This window comes from Drosophila serrata, unplaced genomic scaffold, assembly GCF_035046125.1.
Source record: "Drosophila serrata isolate PLE 108 unplaced genomic scaffold, ASM3504612v1 contig_23, whole genome shotgun sequence".
Classification (NCBI taxonomy): domain Eukaryota; kingdom Metazoa; phylum Arthropoda; class Insecta; order Diptera; family Drosophilidae; genus Drosophila; species Drosophila serrata.
The window spans coordinates 308,794-331,500 of NW_028256921.1; the positions used below are offsets into that span (position 1 = coordinate 308,794).

The window sequence follows — 22,707 nt, forward strand, 5'->3', positions numbered from 1 at the left end:
AGCAGAGAAAGCAGTGAGAGAGAGAGCTAAAAAGAGAGCCGCTCCTGTCTGCTGTCTCCTTTCGCCTTTTGCCTTTCGCCTGTCCTTTGGCTGCTGCGTCTCTGTTACCAACGCTGTGATAACAAGCCAGCGAGGGAGCTAAAAAAGGATTTGCCGCTTGCCTTTTTGGCCGCGTTTCGCTTGGGGTCTGCTTTGTGCCGGCTCTTCGGCTGCCGCGCTGTTAGCTTTCTCTGCTCCTTGCCTTTTCCGCTTTTCTCGAACGCCTTGCTCTTGCCGTGCTATATATTTTTTTGCTCGGATTTTTATTTTTTTTTAGTGCGCATTTAGACGTGAACGGCAACGGAGACTGAGAGATTGAGAGACTGAGGCAATGCGACGGCGATTATGCTTTGCACTCGCGCTTGTTGTTGTGCGTGCAACGGACGTATGGAGACGGTGATAATGATAATTGTTTAAATCATAATTAAGTTGATGCTGTCTGCGTTGTCAAACGTTGCGTATACGTAATGTGAAGAGCATACAGCGTGCTGTGGTCTGTTTCTTGTGACGTGCCTAATCGTGACAAGTTATAATGAGCATGATGGTGAAGCATGATAATGACGTTGCACGTTGCTGCAAAATCCGTACGTCATCGGCGTGACGAGTGAAATAACAAAAACAATGGCCACATTGCGTATACGCAACGTGCGCCAAAGCTTGGTGCTTCATGTTTTTTTAAATCAAATGCGGCTTTTTTTTTGCGTGTGTGTGTGTGTTTGTGTAAATAAAAAGAAGTAATAATAATCAAGATAATAAATGAAAAAACGGCAAAAGATATAAAGTTAAAACCAACAAATAGATGAATATTCTTTTTTTTATTTAATTTTTTTTTTATAAATAACACCATAGTTTTTTATGGTAACTATATTTTTTTTTTGTAGTGAGCGTGTGCAAGAATGCAATAACAATTTCAACACAAGTGCAGTTCGCGCCCCACCCCGAAAATACAACAACAACAGCTACAAAATTCGCGTGCCACCGGCAAACCGGCAACTGCAACACCAGCTGCGACAGCAAACTGACCACAAATCTAATTAGCCTTGCATTCTTCCCCCAGTTAATTTTAATTGCAACTGATTTATGAACAACGCAATCACTTTTTTTAAGCTCTCTTCCTTGATGTCGCCGTTCTTCTCCTGCTGCTCTTTTCTCTTCATCTTCTTCGTCTGCTATTCCCCACTTATCCTACGTTTGGAATATTTTGTTTTGCCGTCGACTTTTCTCTTATTCGTCGAGTGTGTGTGTGTGGTTTCCCCAGTTTTCCCCCCTCCTTTGCTTGCCGGGCAGCGGGAAAAAGCTAGAGAACAAGCATCCGGCTGGCGGTAGATGAAATAGTTGTGGAGGGGGGTAGGAGATGAAGCTGCAGTTGGAGTTCAAGAAGAAGGAGTTGGAGATGGAGATGGAAGCAGAAATAATAAAGACTGAAAAATGCTTTTTGTTCAGGCGATGAAATTGTCAAATGATAAGGAAGAACTAGAAGAACCTTTTTCCCAGCAATAAGAACGTTGTCTTATTTGCTAAAATAGACTTAACATGAAAATCTAAAGTTAAATTAACATTAAGAACCAGAAATTTTAAATTAAAACTATAACTAGAACATAAAAAATCTGATATTATTCATGTTAAAGGTTAAAATTAGTCAAAGGAAACTGAATAAGAAAAAGGTGCCAAAGTTGGGCATTAAACTGGTACTTGACTGATGTTTTTAAAGAGAAAGTGGAAAAGCGTTGCACTATTCAATTTCTATGATTTCTATTTTAATTAATAACACATGTGTTTTGGAAGCTAAAATCTAAATCGTTAGCTGTAAATCGTGTTAATAGAATATCCTTATTATAAACCAAGTGTTCCTATAATTTGTTCCCATTAATTTGTCAAGTTGTCAGAGCCACTTTTGTCACCTGCACGAATTGCTTCTGTTGCAATTGTCTTTTGCCTTTGGGCTGCTGCTTCTGCCGGGTTAGTTGTTGTTACTGCTTTCGCGCTGCAAGTCGCGCCTTGCCTTTGCTGCTCTCCTCGAACAAGCTCTCTTATATCTGTCTCTCTCTCTAGCCATGGCTTGAACTCTCTCTCAGTGGTCCACCTTTCGTGGCGCTCGTTTTTTTTCGCCTTCACTCTCTTTCTCTCTCTCTCCTAGTGTCTTGAGCTTTGCATTTCAACAAGCTAAAAACAAAAAAAAAAACCCAAAAAAACTCGAAGAAAATAAAAATAAGGGGGGAAAAAGCTAACGGCAAAATCGCATCGTTGCTGCTGCTGCTGCTGTCGTCATCGTTTTTGCTAATTTCTTATAAGAATTTTCTTGAACAATTTCTTGCTGCACCTCTGCCGCCGCTCTGTCTTGGCTTCTATTCAAGTTGATGTTTTTTTTTTTTGCCGCTGCTGCAGTTGCTGCAATTGTTGTTGCTGTTTTTGCTACTTGTTTTTGTTCTTGTTTTTTTACTTGTTGTCGTCATCGTTTAACGGTGCTTCCAAATCGCCTGTAGACAGGCCACACTCAAAAAAATAAGCTTGTGATCTTAAGAATGCATTCAGTTATTATACCCTTGCAGGGTATTATAATTTCAGTCAGAAGTTTGCAACGCAGTGAAGGTGGCACCTCCGACTATATAAAGTATATATATTCTTGATCAGGATCAACAGCCGAGTCGATCTAGCCATGTCCGTCTGTCCTTCTGTCCGTCTGTCCGTCTGTCCGTTTCTACGCAAACTAGTCTCTCAGTTTTGAAGCTATCTGAATGAAACTTTGTAGTTAGCCTTCTATACACTCTCACTCGTATATATGTCGGAACGGGCCGGATCGGACGACTATATCATATAGCTGCCATAGGAATGATCGGAAAATTTTTACAAACAAATTTTTAACTTTCTCAGTTTTCAATAGAATTGGATCAAATTTGAGATATAGCCATTTTACTATACTCTACAATTTTGCATAAAATTTTATGAAAATCGGACTACTATATCATATAGCTCCCATAGGAACGATCGAGAAATTAATACAATTAAATTTATAACCTTTTCAGTTTTCAACTGATTTTCATCAAATTTTAGGTATAGGCATTTAATTTAAGTCTTAAATTTTATGGCAAATTTCATGAAAATCGGACGACTATATCATATAGGTGCCATACAAACGATCGTTTGATGTAGAGGAAAAATGCAAATCAGTGAATGTAAAACTGCAAATAATATATGTTTAGGTGAATGAAATGAATTACTTCATTGTTTTTTAACACAAAGATATATAATTTGTATTGTATGGTTTTTTATTCATAGAAGTTCTATCTGCAAGGGTATATAAACTTCGGCGTGCCGGAGTTAGCTTCCTTTCTTGTTTAATTTCAAACTCTTTGCAATGTAACTATGAATATTTTCGAATTAATTTTAAAAATTAAATTCTTGTAGATCAATAATAACATTGATCAAATATTTAATTTTTTAATTTGATTTTTCAAGTGTGTGTAAGAAATATTTGCAACTCCCCTTACTCCCCTTTTTCACTCCTTTCTCTTCTCTCTCCTCCTCTGGCTGTTCGTCGTTCCACTTTATTTTGGCCACTTTTTTTGTTGGCTGTCTCCTTTTTGGAGGCTTTTCTTATCAGCTATCAAACAGTAATGAGAAGTTTTGGGTTGGGTGGCCAGAAAGACGGTGGGTGGGATGCGTGGGTGGTGAGCGTTTCAACAAGAGCGTGGCATCGTGCCATGAAAAGAGCGTGGGAAAGAGAGATATTGAGAGATGAGCACAGACAGAGAAGAGACAGAGAGGGAGACATCAAAGTGGAAAATGTAAACAGATTCATTCAGAGGCAAACTGCTTCTGACACATTGCAGTCAACAGTGCACTGCCCCCCATCTTTGCCTGCCTCATTCTCCCCCTCCCCCTCCCCCCTTAGGTTTTACACAAATACACTGAACAAAATTATATATAAATATATATAAAATGTAAAATATATAATAATAATAATAATAATAATAATAATAATAATAATAATAATAATAATAATAATAATAATATATTTTTAATGTAAAGATAATATTTTTTAAATAATTAAAAAAAAGTAATTCACCATACAACTTAATATAGCCATGTTCCTTGGTTTATTTATATCATTAACTAAACTACTCGATTTATTTTTCGAGTGCAGCTTGATGCACCTTTCGTTCGCTAAGAGCTTCCCTGCACCCCTTCCCCGTGCTCTTTCGCCACCACTTTGTTGCCATGAATTTAGGCCACAAAAATGCCATCGTTGGCAATGTCCAAAAAAGCGAAGCATAAAATGAACGAGCGCAAAAATAAGAGCAAAAAAAGATGCAAGCATGGAGAGAAATGCGGAGAGAAATACAGAGATAGAGAGAAAGATGTAAGCAAAAAGAGATAGATATAGAGGGAAATGTGCAAGAGAAAGGAATGCGAATGGGAATGCGTATTGAGGATCCCCCCCTTCATATCCCTTAAAGTCACCCAATTCAGAGACCCTCGAAAAAAAGAGACAGACGCGGCCAATGTTCGACAAATAAATTCGAAAATTCGCGTTGAAAATAACTCAACGTGACACATATGTACATATTTACGTACATATGTACATATATGTAAATATATATATGCTTAAATGCGAGGGGCGCTTTAAAAGGGGGGCATGAACAGAGGTTCTACTCACAAAAAAAGGGGGGATTATATCCCAAGAATTCTCTCAATTGCAACCAAAAACAAATCTCAGAAGGCCAATCAATCCAGGCCAAAGTGCCCAGCTTTAAGGGGGTTGTCATATTGATAAAGGAAACGGTGAACATATATAAATAATTATTATACTTATAATTAATATGTATTTATATATAAAATAATAATAATAAAATATGTATTTATATATTAAATGAATGTAAGGTAACGTACTTTATAAAAGAACATAAACAGAATATTTCGAAATCCGGAAATTGGATCATTATCAAATATTTCAAATATGGTATAATATTAATCCGATTTTGATAAAGTGAAGAACAAACTTATTCTCAAGGGCCATATTTCTATGTGCCGGACTGTGCTTAACCCAATGGTACGTGACCTGGGCCCATATGCTTGAGTTCCAATGAAAAGGACTAAAAATGAGAAAACCGCCCAAAAAAATGGAGGACGACTCGCGCGGCTGCTGGCAATATGAATGACAAACGAGTTTGCCATTGAATTATTCAGCTTACGAGTCCGTGGAAATTGTGTGGGAAATGAATATGGGGCCAGTTTAGCACCGCATGTCAAGTGGTGGGTTAATATGGACCCAAAATGCGCTCAAAGCTGAGCTAAGCCTAAATGGTAACACAATTGTTGGCCGAATGATGAAACCTGAAGATAAAACCAACTACAGGAATGAAGTTTTACATAAGAAATAAATACTGAATTAGTTAAATTGTGTTATTATTGTACTACAACATGGTTTATCCATCAATTTGGATGATTTGTAGCTTAGGGAATATGTTTTGTAATAATTATATAAAGAAATCTGTATTATGTTTCCTCGAGAAGTTAAAGAACTTCATTGTAAGGTGTTTGTTTATACTTTAAACATAACAATGAACTTAGATATATGTTCTATATTTTCTTTTATAAAATATGGCACAGATTTAGCAAAGCTTTTATACTATTGAAGTCAAGTAAAAATGTATTTCGCATTCTTGGAAAATTGACTGCAGTGCCAGTTGAATTACTATAGCTTACTCATTATAAACAATGTCTCAGTGTCACTAATCCAAGCAACTGGAAAGTGCATTAATTGTGATAGAAAATTTCCAGTTCTAGGTAAGGTGTGCCTCTGCATAAGTAATCACTACACACACCACTTGTGGCCTGTTCATCGATGGAAATCGAATTGAAATGCAATTCGCAGTGACAAACCGCAGCGATCCTGTGTGCTAGCCTGGCTGGTTGCCTGGGCTACCTGTACTACCTGGGCTACCTGGGCTATCTGCCATTCAATATCCTGTGCAAGGCCAAAAGCAGCGAAATCGAATTTGCATCGCGGCCTGCCGCCAGTGTCACCGCAGGATTTTCTGCCTCTGTCCTGCCCTGCCTTGTCATCAAAGTGTCAGGATCCTGTGGAACATTGATGATGATATTGGCCTCGCTTGACTGGCCATCGCAGAGGGATTGACCTCTGCTTTATCGTTCTACCCTCAATTAGGTCACTCCAAAGTGGGGTGGCCAATGGGTGGCACTTGAAGAGCAGAGCTTTTCTGCTGCCTGACTCCTTCACAAACGCAATTTCATTGCACACGCACAACGCACAACGCACACACACACACACACCGGGTACACATTTCAATTTTCGGTCGGAGCATTGCTTCCGGTGTTTCACTGTTGGATTTTGGGGTTGCCACCTCAACCACCTTACCCACCTTACCCACCTCACCCACCTTACCCACCTTACCCACCTTTAGCTCCACCTGTTTGAATCTGTATGCCCGTGATTTACGTTTGTTTGTTTATTGTCCTTCGTGGGTTTTGGCCTCGCTGCAAAAGCGATTTTGGTGGTAAAAGGCTTCCATGTTTAATGCGTTTAAGTACTAAAAGTTTTCCTTTTATTGAGATAGACTTTTTTAAGGGTTTTAAACAAATGTTTTTTAATGGGAATTATAAGTTTTAGAATGTTTATCCCAAAACACAGTAAACCCAGTATTCAATCTAAGAATAAACGATAACCAATATGTTGAAATTGTAATAGAAGTCTTTAGAATTTTGCAATGATCTAATAAATAAACTTTACTATAGAATATTCCATAAGTTTTGTATCTCAAAGATATACATACTTCAAGATACCTATTTTAAACGAATTTAAAACATACATACATAGATGGTTTTTGTTTTCCATTTAGACTCTGGTGAAGAGCTCCTGCTACCTATTTCCATCGCAGTGAGACTCTCCTTTAAACCTTTCCTATTTACTACTTAAACGTACATCCTTAAACTAACATCCACTGACTTGTTGTTTAATTTCTCTTCCAGAAAAGAAATTCTCCCAAAAATTCAACCAAAACTTCCCCCCCTTTCCTTCCTATTTTAATGGATTCCTTGAAGCCATAAGCAATTAGCAGGCCATTTGCAATTGCCGACGAAACATAATTGTCACTGCTTCCCATGATTTCCCCTTGATTAGCATCGCACGTCGCAAGCACACACACTTGTAAACAAATGTATACGCACACGCGAAAACTCTTTGAGTGCAAAAGCGAAAAACCGGGGAGGGAAAATGAAAACGAAAAAAAAGGGGAAAATTCGCCTGAAGCTCTGGCAGTAGAAATTACAAAATCTGATTTGACACGCAAAGCCACAAAGTGTACAAAAACGACAATAGCCGCCCGTAATGGCAGCCAAACAACAAAACAGGACAAAACGGGGGGCGTGACAGTGGCGCCGGGGAAAATGGTTGTGCGAAGAGGAGGGGTGAGGTGTTGAAGAGAATTAGGTGGAGAATTGCTCAAATAGCGGAGAATTTTCCTGCTCCTGCTGCTGCTGCTGCTGTTGGCCACAGAAATGATTGGCGTGCAAAAGCGTTTAGCGGCAGTCAGATTATTTTTCGCTGTGTTTATGTTGATGTTTTATGCTGTTCCAATGATGACGATGAGTCAAGGTCATTGTGGGGTGGAGGAAAGGGGATATATTTTTGTATGAGCAGGTGAGAAATGCGTAACGTGAACTGGAACGTGGAATTTTCGACAGATGAAATGCTAGCGAGGAAGATATAGCGAGGTCAGCTTACAGAAACATGGCTGACCAATGACTTGAGGATGAAATTTTACCCAAAATATTGATTTTGTCAATAATATGATATTATAAAGTATTTTATAGTGTATATTTTATTTATAAATTGGTTATTAAGAATATTGTTCCTAATAAAGTCACTTTTTTATAATTTATAAGGAACAGAATTCTTAAGACCCAATGTATTTATCAAATATATACCATAAAGTACCATATATCATATCATATCATAACGGCAGTACTATAAAGCACAATATCATATCATATTATTGAGAAGTTAGCTATTGGAAAAAGTATTTTTTTATATTTTATGGCAGGTATTTTAATCTATAGAATTTTGGCTTCTTAAAATTTGAAGTACTTCAATTAAGTAAATATATTATATACGTAAACCATGGATTTTGAATGTCGTATAAGTAAAAATTCTTAAGAATCCACTTTAGCAGCTATTAAATAAGAAATCCCAATAAAATATCATAATCTTAATCTCTTCCGAGAATATAATATAATATATATATAATATAATATATATATAATATAATTTATATATAATATAATATATATACAATATAATGAAATTTGTGCGACCTATAGCACTTTCCACTCTCCAATCTCCTCCCCTCTGTTTACTCTCAGTGCAATGACAAAAACCATGTCATATATACCTACATATATTTTCGATCAATATTTTCTACGTTATTGCCTTGGAACGAGGTCAAATAACGTGTCACAAGGATATGCAAAATTGTACAGTGTTGATTTTTGGGTGTCCTTCGACCCTTTTTAATTAAATGTTTTGTTGATTGCCTCTCTCTCTCTCTTGCTTATTACTTACAGAGCATATATACATAACTTTGCTGAACTAATTGAAACGATTATTGAATATATGTATATATGCTTAATTGTCTCATTAACTTTTATAGCTGAACATTTTATTTATAGAAAAATATAAAAATCATAAGGTATTAAGGTTGTGACATTAATTTTACTATATTACCCCATTGTTTTTAGGAAATAAAGAGAATGTGTAGGACTTACCACCTTTTGTGTATATTTTGTGAGATGATTATAAGGTTGTGTGTGGAATTTTCAGAATTACTCTTCTTCTATACAGATTTCTTAGTTAGGATCGTTGTAAACATTTACTTTACAAGACTCTAGTATCCAAAAGTTACAAATAAAGCAATTTATTGCAGAAATTTTGAGGAAATAAACCCGCTGTTTATACAGAAAACTGCTAAACTTCTTTAAAACCTTTCATTACTTTGAGAGCTCCAGCGTTCCAGGTAACTGGAATAAACTATAAAGTTTATGCTCTGACTAAAATAATTTATTAAACAAACAATTCGAACTTATAAACTTCTACAGCTTTCATGGATATCTTCACCTTCTTGTACCACCTCTCTTTGGCTGGAATTCATTTTGGTGGTTCCTATGGTTTCTTGATAGCTTTCCGGATTATATTCTGCAATGAAATCAAGTGTGAAACCCCGTCGCCTGATTACTTTCATTTTGGCCTTGAAAAAAAAGAGCCAACCAGTGCCCATTGCATATGGCCAAAAACAACAAAAAGAACAACAACAACTTGCCATTGTTTTGTTAACCGAATTGCCCTTGGATGGGCTTACTGGCTTATGGATTTTGCTTTCTGGCTTCGCGGGCCAAAAAAGGGTTGCCAGAAATTGTGCTGGCTTGGCGGGAGTCCGCCTTATGCTTCCGCTTTTCCACTTTTCCAACCCTCAAAAAAAAAAAAAAAAAAAAAAAATACAAAAAAAAAAGAAGCGGAGCCTTGACATTTTTAAAAAACACATCGTTCGCTGGATGGCCTTCCCCCCGTTTTTTCCCCTTTTTCTTTCTTTTTGCCTCCCTTTTCTTTGTTCGCGTCCTTGTCGCTTATTTGCGTTTCCTTTGCCAGCAAAAGCCGTTAAATGCGCTTTTGCACTTTGTCTCCACCCCACCACTCTCCTTCTCCACCCCCCCTGTTTATTCATTACGTTCGTTCCATTGTCTTGTTCTGCGCCAAAGTTGATTTGCAAGCGAATGAAGAAGGTCAAGGAGCAGCCATTCCAGTACCAACACATATGCCAGGCACATGACATTTGGGTGGAAATGCATATAGATGCATTCTGGGGGAGGGGGTGAAAATTTGAATCACTTCATGATTAAGGAAAATATATTGGAACGTATTTATAAAGGAGATTAAGCGACAATATAATCATTGTCCTTATTTTGAGTCATAATCAATATATTTTTAATTATATGCTCAACCCTTATATTATTATTATATTCTAAGGGTTCCTACCGCCTAGAATAAAAGGAAAGGAAGGAGTCTCCTTTCTATTCTCTTTCCTTTCTCTCTCGATTCTCCTTTCTTTTATACCCTTTAAGGGTATTATATTTTCATTCAAAAGCATTAAAGAATAATTTCTGACCCTATAAATCATATAAATTCTTGATCAGCATCAACAACATTTGATCAAAAATTTAACACAAAATTTAAAAATTTTACATTTTTAATTAAATATGCAGATTCGTTAAGCTAAATTAAGCTAACACAGAAAAGTTTTCCGATTCGAAATTAATCCATTTTTGGCTGAATTATGATAGATTTTCTCTGGAAGGTTATAGACATTTCGGTTTCCTTAAGTTAGCTTACTTATTAAATTGTTTATATTGTAGATGAGATTAATTTTAATCACAGAAGCTGCCACAAAATGTAGCTAAATATGCTCTCTCTAGTTCTAGTGAAATTAGAAGCTGTTACAGCTACATTGCTTGTACATTAAAGGCAAAGCTCGGAAGGGAGACCACGGGAGAGAGTGAGAGAAATGAGCATTTTACCAAAAAGAAAATCTTATAATAAAAGAGTGACAAAACGTGAAAATGAGCTAATCTTTCGACTTTCCTTTGCGCTCCTTTGCTCTCTGCTTAACCAATCTTCTTCGAACTTTTAGTAAAACAAATATCCTACTCGCAAAATATGGTAGTAACAAACAATTGTTAATAACTTGATACTAGTTCCTCCGTTAAGCCTATTAAAAAATTGCCTAACTTAACCCTCATACACTTAGTTCCTACGCACTTTAGTTAAAGTGTTTCCAAGCGACATGGGTATTTGCCAAGCCCGGCCCACACTTGTGGCTATTATTGTTACCATCATCAGAGTAATTATCGTCACTATCATGGACCCAATCATTGTAATAGGCGGGGCAACACCCATTTGACGTTCCATTCGTCTCGTTTGGCAAGGGGACATGAGGACCCTAAACCAAACCAGACTATCCGTAGGCGTCGATAATTGTTCTATTAGGCAAATGAGTTCAGGACTGCGCACACAGGTAACAGCCGGTAACTGGTAACAGGTAGCACTCATCCTGGTCTCCTGTCCTCGCCCTTGGTTATTCCAAACATGCATTTGTGTCAAGGTTGTCGAGTGGTCAACTGGTAACTGGTAACTGGTCAGCAGATGCCTCTCATCGAGTGGCAGGCTCTGGTGGATCAAGATTCGGATGCCACCAGTTAAAGGGAGAAGGGCACTCGGTCGAGCTCTCGAGAGTCTGGTAATGATAATAATGCTCCTGATGATGATGATGATAATGATGATGATTGTACTTGCTGCTGGCAGGCTCAAGTGCAGTATGAAACTTAAACATGCAAATTATGGTTATGGCAGTGGCAAAGTGGGAATAAGGTATGAAAAAAATGCTGGCTAGCTCGCTTGCCGGTTTGGTTCTAGGAAGTGGTTAGTGAATGGGGCTGGTCGAGAACAACTATATTCACTTAACTACCCACGATATATTGTTCAAGCCAAGTGTAATAGTCTCTCATTAAATGCTCTCCACGGGGTTAGCTATCCTCTAGAATAGTCCTAAGACAAGGTTATAACCATAAAAGTGTTGCCAAAAGCAGTATATAGTATGCTAATATTTCAATAAATTGTATTAAAATTAAAGGGAAGATTATTTGAGATGCTCTTTAATTGTTTTTCAGATATGGTTTCTCATATATATTGCGAGGAAACTCTTTGCTACAGTCCAATTTGAATCGTTTTTATCATGTTTCTTCTCTCTATAGAAATTCTAGATTAATATATAATGGCTATATATCAAATTTGATGAAAATCTGTTGAAAACTGGAAAAGATATAGTTATTGTTTCTTAAAATTTTCCTATCGTTCCTATGACAGTTATATAAATATGTGTATATATAGTCCACCGATTCGCCATTATCCGACTTATATATCAGTAAAATTATATAGAAAAATAACTCCATAGTTTCATAGCTTGCACTTAAATTTGGTCCAAAACAAGTCTCGCACATTTGTGCATATGATTCTCAACAGGTTCTAACCTCCCCGGAACGAAGTGACTGCTGCCGGCCAAGTCTCAGATATGTGTTGTGTTACAAAAGTTGCAAGTCATTGTTTACTAGTGTTCAAAGTTAGTAAATGGTCATACATATATACATACATACTGGACATAGATACTTACTAATCATAGTTACTTACTGGTCATAGATACTTACTGTTCAGAGTTACTTACTGGTGATAATTATTTACTGCTTTAAGTTACTTACAGGTCATAGATACTTACTGCTCATAGTTACTTACTGGTCATAGTTACTCAATGTTCATTGATACTTACTGATCATTGATACTTACTGATCATTGATACTTACTGATCATAGATACTTACTGGTCATAGATACTTACTGGTCATAGATACTTATGCTCATAGTTAGTTACTTATTATACTTATTTACTGATCCTCTACATTAAACATTCTCTGGCAGTTATATTATATAGTATTCCGATTTTAATAAAGCTAAAATCGAAATTCTATAATAATACAAGATAGCTTTGAATCAAATTAGATCAAATTAATTATGCAAGGGTCTAAAAATCACTAGAAATCAAACACAAAACAAAAGAATGTTTATAAAGTTAATCCCAAAAGTCTCTGACATGTCTCGGCCAATTAAAATTCCTTCCTTCTCTACTCAATATTAAGTGTTTGAAATATCCCATCCCCCCACCAGAATTTCCCAATCTATCCAGTTGAGTCACCTTTAATTTTCTGAATTTTTTTTGTTGATAGATGACCAGTCTAGCTTATTTCCGACTTTCGATGTTGCTCGATTAATGACTGTGAGCTGTCGGCGTGTTGCATTATCTCTCTCCTCCATCGATGCATGCGTTCCATTCGCAACAAACCTCAACCTCAACATCAAACCCAACCCCAAGAGAACCCCGACCAACACGACTGCCCACGGTTTGGTGGATATTGTTGTAGGATGGGTTAATGGTATTATATGTACATATGTATATATGTATGTATGTGCTATATGGTATTGTCTTCTACGACATGGTGTGGCCGCATAATGTGCTATGGAATGGTGTCTCTATCGGTCTCATTTGCATGGTTGGGCGACTTCTTTTGCTGGACTTGCTCTTCTTCATCATCATCATCGGAGTCGAAGTCGGAGTCGGAGTCGGAGTCGGAATTGTAGTCGTTGTCGTTGTTCCTTTTGGATGAAATGATGTCTATGGAGATCGGGGTTTGGAAGGCTATCGGGGGTTCAGTTCAGTTCGGTACGGTTTTCGTTCCGTTCTCACGTCCGTCGTGGTCGCCTCATCATCATTGGAGGCTTCTTTCTGCGCTGCCCTGGTCATTATAATTTTCCATCCATGTGCGGGCAAGCGTGACCATTCTGACTTCATTATTCCCTACCCGATGCAGTTCACTTAAAGAAACTATATAAGAACTAGACAAGGTTCTAGCAAATGGGCTTAATAATTTATTTTTGTAAAAAAGTTGATACCAAAAATTCAGTTTATAACAAGTACATAAAGTTCTAGCAGTTGCCTTTATATATAGTTTAAAAAATAAATGCTGGTTTTAGCTGTTTTTGTATTTTTTTTTAATTTTTTTTTTTCTATAAAAAACATACCTAAAATCAAATTGTAAAATTAACGCAATTCCTTATAATAAACATTACCATTTATTTGGATATTTATCTTGCTTTAGAGAAATTTAAATTACTGCAGAATCTCCCCCACATTTTCCTAAAAACTCCGCTTTGAAAAATATAATTTTCCCGAGTGTACCGCTCAGCTGTTCCCCGTCGTGTGTGTCCGCTTCCATTTCCGTTCCGTTTCTGTCGCTTTGGTGTGCCAAAAAAAACAAAAAAAAAAAAGTAACAAAAAAAAATCTCACGCTCCGCAAAAAAAGTCCAAAAGGTACTACAAGTCCCGTGTATCCCCGTAAAACTAAAATAAAAAATAAAAAAGAGAGCCGGACGAGCGGCAAACAAGTTTGCCAACAATGGATTGGTTTGGTCAAGAGCTTGATAAATTTGGCGCAGCAGGGAAAATACATAGGAAAATAGAAAACAAATTAGATATTGGACGTTTTCACCGCTCTTCCACACTGCCACTCTTTAGCTCTCCACTCTCTTCTCTCCGCAGTGAATTTTCTTCCCGAAAAAAACTTTCTCCGCTGCGTCCGGCTTTGCTGTGACTGCCCTTAATGGGCCAAGATACAAATGTATCTGCAACCGAATCTGACACTGCAACTGCAGCTGTAAAAAACTAGAGAAAATTATATGGGTTTCCTCATTTTTTATATTTTTTGTTTTATAAAGTATAAATAATAAACGGACGTATTTATTTTAACCTCTTTCAAAACACAGAATAACTCTTGTAACATTTTAAGCTCTTAAAAAGTTTTTTAAAGAACTCCAAATATACTTTTATGCGACTTAATTAGCATTTGTATATTAAACACTTGAGAAATATATATGAAATGTATTATATATATTAAAATTTCATCAATTACTACCTTTAAAACATAACTTTTTAAGCAATCTAATACTTAGATCGCATTTTATTTAGAAATAAACGCAACAGCCTTTTAGTTATGATACTATTCATCATGAATTTGTTGTCCCTTTTATCAAGGCTTTGCTGTCTTTGGTGAATCACTCGCATGACTCACTTTGGGTCATTTCAGATCCCCAGAACCCACACAGCCCACACCAAAAATAAGTAAATACAAAACACAACAAAAAACAGCAACAAAAAAAAAAAGAAAACCATAATTATCAACGGGACATTTTGGGCACGCGCTGCGCTCGAATCTGAATTGCCTTCGGCCCGCACTTTCTACCAGTCTTTTTTTTTTTGGCTCTTGTCATTTCTACGGCCTCTTAACTTGGCTATCTTATCAGCACCAACAGCACCGTGTGTGTGTGTGTGTTTATGTGCAAAAAATCAAAAACAAAACTTGCAAAACAGATTTCGTTAAACAAAACTACGACATAACCGAATAGAAAACGCAATTTATCTTTATCAACTTGAGGGGAAAAACAATCATAAAACAGAAAAAAAGAAAGCCAAATACAATAATAATCAAACGAAACGTAATTTGAAAAATTTTCGCCTTACAAAGTGCTCACAATGTTTATTTCTAGATCAAAAAGGTCTCAAATTTCTAATTCTTATCAGTAATTGCAATGGTTTTCGTTCTCGTGGTTAGATCATAGCTGGGGAAAAAGCAAACAATGAGCAAGTTCTTGAAGGAAAACCTCAAATAAATATAGGTTTAAATTAAATTTAGTTGTTTACAAAGTATTACTAGTATTGATTTAACAGTCTTTAGTTGTTCTACTTAAGTTTTCCTAACTCTAGTTCTAATCTATATTCTAATCCTATTAAGCCAAACTAACTACAAAAACAAATTACATGCGATTTACGACACACTTGAAGATCGTTCGCTTTAGCTTTGACAATTCTGTGGCTTCTTCCCTTTAAATCTTGTGTCCATGCCTGCTGTAAATTAATATAAACATTTTATATTTGCAATTGTTGCTGAATTCTTGCTTGGGAATTACAGGCGCAATCACTGCGACAATCTTTTGAGTCTGAAGTTGCTAAGCTAGAAATGAAATTGATTATTTATGATGATAATTTTTGTTGTTTCTATTTACGAGCACTTTTTAGGAGTACTTGTAAATACTTTCATGATTGCATTTTTTAAAAGAAAATTTGTACAGGACTTTCTTATTTATATTTCCATAATTATAAAATGAAATTATATTGTACATAGGAGGGGTGATGTGGTGATAGCTACACACACTGATTGTTAATGTGTTGAAAGAGTCTTGTATGGTCTTTCAATTGAATTAAAGTCTTTATCTTTGCTTTCTGGTGGCTGTTGTTCCGATAACTCAATTCAAATTTATTCCAGACGAAAGAGAATAGAGGATGTGAATGAGCGTGAGGATAAGCATGGGGATATGGGATGGGGGATAAGAATGGGAATAAGGATGCTGATGATGATGATGGCTCCCTTGCTGACATTTTGGTCACTTCCTGTTTTTTTTGACAATATTTTGGCTTCTTCTGCATGTTTGGTGCTCCCCAGTGACAGCTCCTGTTTATTTTAAAAGGTACATTTGGACTTGTGTTTTATTTTGTTGATTATTTTTAGAGGTCTGTCAATAATTGGCTGTAAGGCTTAAATATTACCAACTTTAAAAGACTGGTTAACTGAAAATCGGGTTTAATTCAACATTAAACTTAAACTTTAGTAAACCTTTCTTTCTAACCCATTTTTAAAGAGACTTTCAATAAAAATGAAAATGGAAATGCATTAAAACCTTATGATATTTGTATATAAAACTTAATTTTAATATTTTCTTAAATATTTATATATTCTGTAGAATCAAGATTTAAAGATAATTTATGAAATCTTCACTGACTTTTATTCTAATAATTTTTCTGGATTTTCTAAAGTTGTTCTTATATTTTTCCAAGAACTTGGATTAATTTCTAAACCAAAATCTGCTATAAAATCCAAAGAGATCGCTGAATTTACAATCCCCCGGAATTTGCCTGATTGACTAACGGGTATTGTGGCAGTCGGAAAACTCGCGACTACTGTTATTGCGATCTGGCTTTTCTTTTTTTATTGACCCCCCCCCCTCTGGTCAGCCCCACCACCATCATTTCTAGCCTTTTCAACCATCGAACATTCCCGAGAGTAGGAGACTGAAAGAGAGAGACCGCGAGCCGAGAGAGAATCTGCACTTCGGCTTTACTCGTGGCAACATCCTTCGACCAATCAGAGAGCAGCTTGAATGCTTCGTGAGCCTCTTCGGTAGTTCGTGTTGTTGTTGCATAATGGCCAAAAGGCGATGGACAACGACAAGTGTTGGCCACAACAGCAACAGCAACAGCAACAACAGCATTTGCCCAAAAGCAAAAAAAAAGTTCGACCGCAAAAATGTAAAAAGCGCTTACAACACACACAAGCAACACACGACGCACAGAGAGCGACCGTTGTAGGCTCTCGTTAGGCGCTCGGCTCGCCTCTCTTCGACTCTCCTCGTCGCGCCTCGGCTCGCTCTTCGGCTGGCACTCGGCTGGCGCTGGCTCTGGCAATAGAGTTGGCAGGCAGTGCTGCTATACCTGTCGAACCGTTATAACGCGTCGGGCGCAACGCGGTCGTCGTCGGCGCCACACGAAGAAGAAGAGGCAATAGCAACACGCATTGCAACGCCGCAGCAGCCAAAATAATAATAAAAAAAAACAAAAATAAAAAAACACCGCAACAGTGAATGTGGCAGCAACGTTGCATGTAAAGTTTTCTGTGTTTTTTTTTTGTTATTGTGTTTTTTTGCCAAGTGTTTTACATCTCTCTTTTTTTTTGCGGTGTCTTCTCGTGTTTTGTTGTTTTTGCGTTTCGTCGCAGACAACAAAAGTGGCAAAGTTTTCGCCGCGGAATTGCTCATACGCCCCGTCTCTCGCACTCACACACACACACACACACACACACAGAGAGAGACAACAGAGCGCGCGTTTTGTGTGTTGTTTTTTTTTTATTTATTTCGCTGGTGACGTGCAAAAAAAGCAATAAAATAATTATTATAATAATAAAATAATAAAAAAAAAGAAATACTACAAAACAGGGGCAGCAGAAAAATGCATCGAAATCAAAATCAAAACAAATGAGAGAAAAAACGAAATGAAATCGAGAAATAAATAAATCATTTATTATTAAAAACATTGCAAAGTAAGCCTCCACACACGCACATGTACTGGCTCACCAACACACACTCGAAACACACACACAGGCAGGCAGATAGAGCAACAAGTTTGCGTGCCACAAAATTTCCATTCGGCAATTTTTTATTTGCGTTTTTGTGTTTTTGTTTGTTTTCTGTTTTCATTTTTCTGTTTTTCAATTTTGTTTTTGTTATTATTTTCTCGGTTTAGTCAGTAGTAGTAATAAGTGCGATTGCATTGCTCATTTATTATTGAAATGATTATTTTATCAGTGAATTAACTTTATCTTGTTTTCTTAACGTTTCGTGGAAATTATATATGTAAAGATATATATTTAAATGCGCCACATTTTGAGTGATAATTCAATTGAAATGTTTGTACAAAAATATATTAAATTTAAAGCAGATTTCTTGCATTTCTTGAACTGAATTTGAGGCTTCGCTTCATTTTTGGGCCTTATAAACTCTGGAATGTGGTCTTAAGCTAAAGTTGGCAAGTCTAGGCTTATAAATAATATTATTCAAGAGTCAGAGGAATTTTACAAGGCTTACATATTATAAATAGCTAAAAAAAAGTTGCTTTTATGCCGATATATTGTGATATATTCAGGGGGTTTAAGGTCGAATTATACTTATATTGTGCTTTTTTTAGAGTTTCTGGTATCTAAGCAGTATTTAAATTGCTTATCACTTTTCATTTCTATACAAAAATCATGGTTTTTCTTGGTTAATTTGGTTTTATTATTCATCTGTAAGCCTTCAATGATGTTTGACTTTATTCCTTAAAGATCTCATCTATAAAATAAGGTAAAATGTATTATAATAGATTCAAGTAATACACAATTTCATCAGGTATTCTTCGGAGATCATTATTAAAAGTGATCATTTGAGAAAATTAAAAGGTCATACCTCTTTTAGGGATATTTTTGATATAATATTTAGATTTTCATCCCAATTTATATTTGTATGTCTTCCTAACTTCACAATTTGAAAGCTTATTTATTTGTTGGTAGTTTAGCTATGAAAAAAGTCCACAAACTATAAATATATTAGGTTAGCCTAATATATATTAGACCCCATCAGACATAATCTCAGTAGGTCAAATATTTGCAAGTTTCTAGCCCTTATCCCTAAAGTTTTATAAGGTCTTTTCTCAAACATTTGCATTTGTTGACATTTTTGCTGGGTTTCGGTGCCCTCAACATTCTTTGTCTGCTATTGTCCTCATATTCTTACATATATGTATCTAGATATATGTATATATATCTAGTATATATAGCAAGTTAAGAACCCCGGGGGCCATGTGGACACTGCCAACAGTTGGCGTATCTGCTTAGATCCCTTTGCCTCGTCCTTACTTCCTTTCTTCCTATTTTTTTTTTTTTTGTTCCTTTCTGTTTCTGTTTTGAGCGCTAAGTACAAGAGCAAAGTATCCTTCTGTTGCCGCCGACGCCGTCGCGGCTGCAGCACACACCTTTGCACTTTAATTCCTGCCGTCTTATTTAGCATCTGCGCCGGGTGTTACTTGAAAAAAAAAAAAATAAATAAATAAATAGGGGAGAGGGTGAGCGACGGCAACAGCGGTTTCAATGTCAATAAGAAGCGTCTCACAAACTCACACACACACACACACGCTGACATGTGGCCTGTGCACGAGTTCAGGACGTGCACACGCACGCACACACTTGAAAGCAACAGTTCTTATATCCTTCTTCTCTCGATTTCACGCTCGTTAAGCCGGTCGCTCTCTGTCCTCTCTCCTCTTACTCTCTCTCTCTGTCGCTGTCGCCTTGCGCCTGTTACCTGCTCTCCTGCCCCTACTTCCCATCCTGCTCTGGCCTTCGTCCTTTGGCTTATTGTTGTTATTATACGGTACCGAGTGTCATATGTGGCGAATGCGTAATCCGGAGAGCACCACTCTTTTTTTTTTTTTTGTTTATGTTTAAGGGTGAGAGCCAATGCTTGGTTAAGGGGGCTACGCTTCTCCCCCTTTGTTTTCTGATCTTCCAGACATGCTCTATCATGCTCGAGGATCAAGGATAACACGAGCACAAATTGCAGGGGAATCTTCAGTTAAATAAATGTGAAATTTTCGATAAGAGACTGCAGCAAGGCAATGTCTGTTGATTTATTTTATATAAATTGTATGCAAATATCCTTTATAATTAGGATCGTACGAAAAGCTGGATAGTCTTTGTAATTATTTTATATTTCTCCATATTTTTGTTTTATATTTATCCTTTGCCTGGGTATATCTATATGGAATTACAATTTATATCATAAGCAAGTAAATACAGTTCTTTTCTTTGTAATGTCCTTGAAATTGGCAGTTCTATATTTGAGAGTATAGGTTTATAATTTTATTAGTTATTAATTTTAATAATTATTTAGTTGTTTATTGTTTTCAAGTCTCCTTAACTCTTTTGACTTTGAAAACTTTTATTTAAAAAAAAGAAACCTATAGATTTTGCAAATATTTGTCACTCAACATGCTTCAAACGCAGGAGGCTTCACTTTAATTAGTTTTAGGTTTATACTGTTTCAATTAAAAGGTAAATGAAATTACCTGAAATTACCTGGTGTTTGCTTGCAGTTCTCACTGTGTCTGTGTGTGTGTTTGAGTGTTTCTGCTCTAAAGTTTTGCAATCTTGGCTTGTCCATTGGATTTTTAGGGGTTGTGCACACCCCTACTCAAAAGCTTTGGCTCTCGCACACACTTACACATATGCATTAAGGGTTATACACACACATATACTGTAATATATATATATATATATATATATGTATATATATACTGACTTGTGGAACTTGTTTTTGCCTGCGACGCACTTTGAAATGTCCTTGAACACGTCGGCATTTGATAGTTGCTTTTTTTTGTGTGTGAGTCGGTGTCACTGTTTTTGGCACTGCCCTGTTATACATATATAATATATTTATATATGTACATGTGTCTCTGTCTGCCTTTTGATTTTTGTCCAAAAATTTGCATTTTGCAGCCGCACAACAACAAAAACAACAACAACATTGACTGAGTTACCAAACCAAGTCCAAGTCTAGCTTGCTGTGCCGCGTGAATTCGATTCGATTGGCAACTCATAAATAAACATGAGCTGCTCACTCGCTCTCGATCGTTAAGCTCGCGAAACTGCACATGTTCTCTGGAAGCACTTTTTTCCCCTCACCGATTTTTTTGTACAAAAATCCCCGCCATAACATCCATAGACCATAAAGAATCGACATAACTGTGGCACTATTGTAAATGCAATTAACTGTTGTTCTCTCTGCCACTATTTGCTGCGCAATTGAATGTCGTCGCAAGGGGTACACATGTGCGGCTATATAGGCTATATAGTATGCGATTTTAGGGGCAGTTCGGCGGCACACGTCAACTCTATATAAGGTAAAGCCATTATAGGCGGCTTGTCGGCTATTTTGGTTGGTTCCATTCAGATATCATCTTTCTGGGGCAAATTTTTAATTTAGTAAACAAAAACGTTTTGTCACGTGTCACTGTGCATTTTTTTTTTTTAACTTTTCTTTTTGACTTGGCTCAACTTTAAATTAACTGCGCAATTGTTTGGCTGATTATATTTAGTAATTACACAACTTTGCTTAATTTAAAGTGATTATTCAGTTGAAATTGATCGGGGACATTTTCTTGTGGTTCTCGTTATCATTTTTACTCTTTGATATTAAACCATTTTGCTTACATGAGAGCAATCTTTCTTCTGAACTGTATAGAAGTTCTTGCAAGGAAATGCTCCTAGAATTCTCAAGTAAGAATTCAGCGCTTTAGCGAAATGGGAACTAGGTGAGTTTCCTGGGACTGAAAACTAATTACTACAAGTTTCAAGATCTTTGTGAGTTTTATAAACATTCAGCAAATTTATGTTATTGGAAATAATTAATTCTTATATGAAATATGCAGATACTTTCAAAGAAACCATTGAATTATTTTCTATTATATTTTTTTATTTTTTCTATGCTATGCTTCTCGTTGCCTCCTACTCTCACTTAATGCCTATCCCTTTCAAGCTGTTGTATTTACATGATTTTGAAAGGTTGTCAGTATTCTGGGTTCCGAATTATAAATATTATTAATTTTTTTTATAAAATTCTAATGGGATTGCTTCTCGCTGCTTCTAACTCGCTCCTTTACCACCCACACTGTTACTCGCTGGTACTGCTTGCAGGCCTTCCTCTGTTTCTAGCTCATGAAAGCTTATGTATATAAGGTTGACATTTTTCTGGGATCAGATTTCTTATAGAAGATCGCTCCCTTTTGATTAATTTATTCTTTAAAATTCTTCTGTGATCACTTCTCGCTGTCTCCTACTCGCTCTCTTACCGCCCACACTATGTAGTACTTGTACTGAGACTGCTCCACTCCTCCTCCTCCTCCTCCTCCTCCTCCTCCTCCTCCTCCTCCTCCTCCTCCTCCTCCTCCTCCTCCTCTCTTTCTCTCTCTCACTCTCTTGGACTGGGCTTTTGTTATCGCTCGGCTTTTCTTGGCGTCGCCGGCTGTGTGTGACCTTCGCATAGCAAAGCGTCGCCGTCGACGTCAGTCAACAGCTTCGCTTATTATAAAAGTATTACGAGCATTCATTTTTGCTTATTTCGCTGGCTATCCAAGTTCACGCTTTATCGCATAGTTTCGTATATGTTAATTCGCCCCCGCCCTACTCTCAGCGTTTCTCTGCCTTTCCACAAACACACACTCCACACCACGCCTTTCAACGATGTTAGTTCACCAACGAATTCTCACAAAAAAAATTAATAATGAACTGAACTCGCACTCAGTTTGTGGACGCCACAAAACTCCGAAACCGGAAGTCATCGAAACATGTTTCTTCTTCT

The 22,707-nt window shown here is 36.7% G+C and overlaps 1 protein-coding gene across 3 annotated transcripts in view; it reads left to right on the forward strand.

Moving 5' to 3' along the window:
• Hers (Histone gene-specific Epigenetic Repressor in late S phase) overlaps nt 1-22,707 on the forward strand; it is a 53,965-nt gene that overhangs the window by 10,317 nt on the left and 20,941 nt on the right. The window contains exon 1 of one of the 3 annotated variants that reach the window (XM_086829432.1): nt 16,831-17,423. The exons of 1 other annotated variant lie outside the window; for it this stretch is intronic. The gene's annotated coding sequence lies outside the window, so the exon portion shown is untranslated. Of the gene's footprint in view, nt 1-16,830; nt 17,424-22,707 lie in introns of those variants that run through there. One more of the 3 variants, XM_086829462.1, reaches the window with a different exon arrangement.